The sequence below is a fragment of the Hylobates moloch genome, unplaced genomic scaffold (genome assembly GCF_009828535.3).
Source record: "Hylobates moloch isolate HMO894 unplaced genomic scaffold, HMol_V3 SCAFFOLD_7, whole genome shotgun sequence".
Classification (NCBI taxonomy): domain Eukaryota; kingdom Metazoa; phylum Chordata; class Mammalia; order Primates; family Hylobatidae; genus Hylobates; species Hylobates moloch.
Window position 1 is genome coordinate 127,258,520 of NW_026652282.1, and position 6,292 is coordinate 127,264,811.

The 6,292-nt window shown below is 40.0% G+C and overlaps 1 pseudogene; it reads right to left on the reverse strand.

Moving 5' to 3' along the window:
* Window positions 1–409: 409 nt before the first annotated feature.
* LOC116811215 (melanoma-associated antigen 8-like) lies at window positions 410–1,561 on the reverse strand (annotated as a pseudogene).
* Between the last annotated feature and the right edge of the window lie 4,731 nt (window positions 1,562–6,292).

Consider the following 6,292-nt stretch of genomic DNA (forward strand, 5'->3'; position numbering starts at 1 on the left):
TAATCCCTGCTATGTTATATTGTCCAAATTAAAGAGCTAACATGGGTTTCCCAATATAAATGAAAAGCAAGTCTCTTACTCCTAAACTATGTAAAAAGCAATAATTCTGCCTACTGTCATACATAAAATAAATGTTGAAGTTCATTACACCAACCATTAAAAGTAACATTTGAACAATTTCAAAAGGAAACAAAGATAAATCTCCACATCACCAAATAGAACAGGAACCCAGAGATGATACACACTGTGTTCCCTTACACCCAATATGCCCTCCGCCACTGAGAATGGTGACTTTTCTCTTCAAATACAGCGTGAAGAATGAGCCTCATGTCACAAGGACAGAGAAGTTGGTGCATGTGGCCCAAGCCCTCCCCCAACCTGCCCCAATGGCTCTGGTTGCAATTCCTGCTCAGACTCCTTCTTCCTCTGTCAAAGCCTCTTCATGCAGGGATGGGGCAGAAGTTTAATCTGTAACACTGACCTTGACAACATACTCCAGGACTTTCACACAGCTGGTTTCAGCAAGGGATCTTGGACCCCACAAGAACTAATAGTGTGCAGGATCACTGTGGGGCACCTGGCAGTACTCCAGGTAGTTCTCCTGCACCCAATCTTGGGTGAGCAGCTTCCTGGGCTTTCCATAGATATTGTGCTCCCACCCAATATACACCTCCATCACACTCAATGCTTCCCAGATTGCCTGTTCAGGGGCACAGTTTCCCCCCATTAAGATCATGCCCAAGGACTATTATCCCCCGTCTTGGGCATGCTCTGATTATCACCCAGCAGGCCATCATAGGAGAGGCTCAGGCAGGTGACAAGGATGTAGGAGTGGCCAGTGGGGCCCACTTCCCTCATGTCAATGCCAAAGACCAGCTGCATGCACTCTGAGGCTTTGCTGAAGATCACAGGAAAATAGTGGTTGTAATTTTTCATGACACTCTCCAGCATTTCTGCCTTTGTGACCAGCTCCTTGACTTGATACTTGTGGAGCAGGGAATGAACCAACTCAGCCATTTCTCATAAAGTGCTTCTCAGAACAAGGATTCCATGTCTGCTGGGTTTGGTGAAGTGCTTGGCCCCTTCTCTTCTTGGCTGCTGGAGTCCTCATCAGGTTTGCTCCATAAAGTGTAGTTGATGGTAGTAGGGGTGGAAGAGCTACACTGAGGACTCTGGGGAGGACTCAGTGACTGAGCAGCAGGCACCTCATCCAGGGCCTGCTATCAGAGTAGAGAAGCAGGAGGTGACCTCCTATAACTTAGCCAAGGGAACCTGCTTATCCACCAAGCCAGGTGTCTCTCCTTGGGCCTGAAGGCCTTCCTCAGGCTTGCAGTGCTACCTCCTCTGCCCACGAGGCATGATGACTCAGGTCAGGGCAGCAGGCAGGAGTAAGGGCAGAAGCTGGTCGCTGGGGACTTACAGGCCTGGTAGAGAGAGGGAGCTTGTGGGCCTTCTCAGCTGAAAACCACATCCTGAGGACTCTAACAAAGGCCGACTTACAGGTCTTCTCCTTCTGTGATGCTCCGGGGCCTCCTGGGGTTCTTGTCCTCCTGCTAATCATGTCCCCTGAGAACCTGAAGAAGGAAGTGAGAGGGCTCTTCAGAGTGCTACCAGATAGCAGAGGCCAAGGCTCTAGGACTGACAGTAGGGAAGGTGAGGACAGGCACTGTAGGGTCCCCTCTGTTCTAGCACATGTGGGGCTCTTGGTGCACATTCAGGGTGAACACCTCACCTTGACTGATGACACTGTCCGGGCCTCTGCTCTGTGACCTGAGGACACTGCCTCAGACCAAGTCCTCACTACCTGATTTCTGGAGCTCCTGGAAGAGAAATCAAAGGGTCCTCAGGCTGCAGACTGCAAGCACACCTCAGCTCCCCAGTGATGTCAGGAGGGTAGGCTGGAATCTGTGAGGTCAAACCAATTCAAAACTGGGGAAAGTATTTGATTAGAAATTTCTGCTTAAATGCTATGCAAGTGGGCAGTGGGCATATGAAAAGATACTTAATGAAACCAATTATTAGGGAAATACAACTCAAAATCATAGTGAGATAGGATCCCACACTCACTAAGATGGCTACAATGTTTTAAAAAAATGAAACAGCAAGCCAGGAAATAACATGTGTTGGCAAAGATATGGTGATATTAGAACATTTGTGTCTTCTGGAATGTAAAATGATACAACTGTTGTGCATCACCCTATGTGATCTCTCAAAAAAATTCAAAGTAGAATTACCATATAATTCAACAATTTAATTTCTGAGTATGTATCCAAAATAAATGAATGCACAGACTTAGATTTTTGTGTACCAAAAAATATAGTATCATTACTCACAATAGCTAAAATGTAGAAGCAACCCAAGTGTCCATTGCTAAATGAATACAGAAGCAAAATGTGGTATATGCATACAATGGAAACTTATTCAGCCTTATAAAGGAAGGACATTCTAGCATACATTACAACATGCATGAACCTTGAAGATATTATGCTGAATGAAATAAATCAGTCGCAAAAAGACACACCATATGATTCCACTTACACAAGATACTTAGAGTGGTCAAATTCATAGAGACAGAAACTAGAAAGGTAGTTGCTATGGGATATGGGAAAAGGGAAAGGGAGCTACTGTTTAATGGGTATAGTGTTTGTTGTGCCAGAGGATAACAGTTCTTGAGATGAGTGGTTTTGATGGTTGCATAATAATATGAATGTACTTAAATATCACTGCCCTGTAAACAAAAACTGGTTGGGAAGGTCAATTTCATGTTATGTATGTTTTACCACAACAAAATGTTTTATTAAAAAAAGAAAGAAAGAAACCCCTACTGTAACAAAAATGAATAATGCCTTTGACTGGCTCATCAAGAGACAGGACATGGCTGAGAAAATAAGCAAAAGCCTGATGAAATGCCAACATAAGCTTTCAAACCTGAAGTGCAAAGAGAGAAAAGAAAGGAAAAAGACAGAACAGAATATTCAAGAACTGTGTGACAACTATACAAGGCATAACTATGTATAATTGGAATACAAGAAGGAAAAGAAAGAAAGGAACAGGAGAAATATTTGAACTGGTAATGGCTGAGAATGCCCCCAAATTAATGACAGACATGTATTCACAGGTCTAGGAATCTCATAAAACACCAAGTAGGATAAATACTAAAAAGTATGCATCTATACAAATCATATACAAACTGTAGAAAATAAAAGAGAAAAATAATATTGAAAGAAGCTGGAGGAAAAACAAGTGTCAGAGGAATTCCTATTGTTATTTTTCTCTATCTTCCTACTTCCTGGCCTCCTAGCCAGGCCCTTTAAAGGGAAATGCACAGCAGTATGAGTAGTCAAAAGAGCCACCTCCTAGTGAGAAAGTAAGAGGGAGTTCCCTGGGACCTAGTGGGCATGGTGAAGATCACTGAGAATAGTTGATATGGCTTGAATTTGTGTCCCCACCCAAATCTCATGTCAAATTGTGATTCTCCAGTGTTGGACGGGGGACCTGGTGGGAGATGACTGGTTCATGGAGGCAGATTTGCCCCTTGCTGTTCTCATGATAGTGAGTGAGCTCTCACGAGATCTGGTTGTTTGAAAGTGTATGGCACCTCCTCCTGCTCTTCCTACTTCTCTGACCATGTAAGACATGCCTGCTTCCCCTTCGCCTTCCACCATACATGGCCTCCCCAGCCATGCTTCTTGTACAGCCTATGGAACTGAGTCAATTAAAACTATTTTAAAAGAATAAATTACCCAGTCTCAGGTAGCTCTTTATAACAATGCAAGAACGGACTAATACAATAGTAAATGTAAGAAAGACAACACATTAAATTTGGTAGAATTTCCTGCATCAACCCAAGATGCCCATGTAGGAATCTTTCTATTAATCTAGGACTAGAGAATTAAATGAGAGAAAGATCATCACCCATTTCTCAGCCTAGGCATAAGATGACTCACACACACTATGGATTCAAATATCAGGGCAGCAGCAAAAGCAGAATATATAATACATTTTTTTCCAGCACACGTGCAACACTCACCAAGCTACATCATCTTCTGAGTCATGGAACATGCAACAGATTTTTAAAAATTGAAATAACCAAGAGTATGGTCTCTGACCTTTCATGGCATCAAATTAGAAATCAAACAATAACATTAATACAACAGGAAAATCTCAAACAACTTGGAAACTAAACAATACAATTGTTAATAATTCAAGGATCACACTGAGTCTTGACAAACAAAAAATCCATAAAACTAAGTTAAAATGAAAAGGCAACATATCACAACTTGTTAGATGCAGCTAAAGCAGTGTTTAGAGACAATTATAGCAGTTAAAGCTTAGATTAAGGTAATAGAAAGGTCTCAAATAGATAAGCTTCTACTTTCACTAACTAGAAAAAAAGGAAAACAAATTAATTCAAAGCAAGCAGAAAGAAGTAGAAAGTCAATAGAAATAATTGACTTTGAAAAGAGAAAAAAATAGGAAAAAAAATTGAGAAACCAAAATCTAGTCCTTTGAAAAGATCAAGAGAATGGATGGGACTCTAGTCAGCCAGACAAATTAAAAAGAGAGAGGACACAAATTATTAAAATCAGGAAGGAAACAGGAGCTATCATTACAGAACCTGCAGACATTAGAAAGATAAAAAATGAAATACTGAAAACAAATATATGCAGAAAAATTCAAGAACTGAGATGGAATTGATAATGAAATTAAATGGATTTCCCCCAAACTCAGAAACTGCCAGAACTCACCTTAGCTGAAATGGATTACCTGAGTAGGAGTCTAGCCAATAAAATAATTGATTTCATAGTAAAAAATCTTTCTGGGAATTAACTACATAGACCCAGATATGTTCACTGGAGATATCTTACAAACATTTAAAGAAAAAGTCACACTCATGTGGACACTCTCATACAGAAAATAAAAGAGAATGGAATGCTTCCTGAATCTTTTTATCAGGTTAACATTACTGTGATATTACCAGGCCAGCAATACAAACAAACAAACAAACAAACAAAAAAAGGAAATACAAAAGAAAACATTAGAGACCAATATGTTTTATAAACATGGATGCAAAAATCTCCATCAAAACCTTTTTTAATAGAGTACAGCAACATCTAAAAAGTGGGATTTATCTGGGAAATGCAAGGTTGGTTCATATCTGATAATTAATCAATATAATTTACCATGTCAACAGACTAATGAAATTTATGATGGTCTGAACTGAAGCAGAGAAGAACATTTGAGAAAATACAACATATTCATAATCAAAAGTCTCAGAAAACTGGAAGTAGAAAGAAACTTACCTGACAGAGCACATATACCAAAAAACCTAGAGCAAATATCAAAGTTTGCAGTGAAAGACTGATTGCCTTCTCCTAAGAACAGAAACAAGAAAAGGGTTTCCCCTGTCACTACTCCTATTTAGCATTGTAGTAGGATTCTTACCAGTGAAATCAAACAAGAAATATAAATGAGGGACCCAGAATGGAACATATTATACAACATTGTTTCTAACCTTGGAAGACATGCCTGTCTATGCAGAAAATCCCAAGGAAACTGCACAAAAACTTCTCAAATAAGTGAACGCAGCAGTATATTGAGATAGAAGCTCAATATACAATAATAATATTTCCATGTGATGGCAATACAAGTGGGAAGTTGCTCTTGCCATTTCTGCAGATTCACTGAGTGTGTCCTTTGCTCTGTCCATTCTACTGTTCAGCTCATCAAAGTCATTCTTCATTCTAGCTGTGATATTTTTCATTTTTAGCATTTCCTTTTGACTCTTACAGTTTCCATCCTTTTGCTGATGTTACTTATCTGTTCTTGTACATTATCTTCTGTTTCCTTATAGCCCTCAGCACATTCCTCACAGTTGTTTCAAATTCCCAGTCAGATCATTCCAATATCTCTACCATATATGAGTCTGTTTCTAATGACTGCTCTTTCTCTTCACACTGTGTTTCTTGTGTATTATGGTTTGAAATTTTTTGTTGCAAACTTGATGTAACGGAATAGATAAAAAGAATGGAGTTAAGTAGGCATTTAGTGCAAGGCTTTGTGTTCATCTGGCTGTGTTTACTGTTTGCTGCAGCTGTAGGTGTCAGAAGCTAAACCTCCCTTTTGTGTCCTTCATTTTTCCTCCTTGGTTGCATTTGGTTTTCCTTGGATGCTTGTTCATTATGGTCTGACATATACTGTTCTTTCAGTTTCATTCCCCTATTGATGTGGCAGTGAGCTGTGGAGGGAGGGAAAATGTTCTGTCCTCCTATGACTAGGTGTCAGGCTTGAA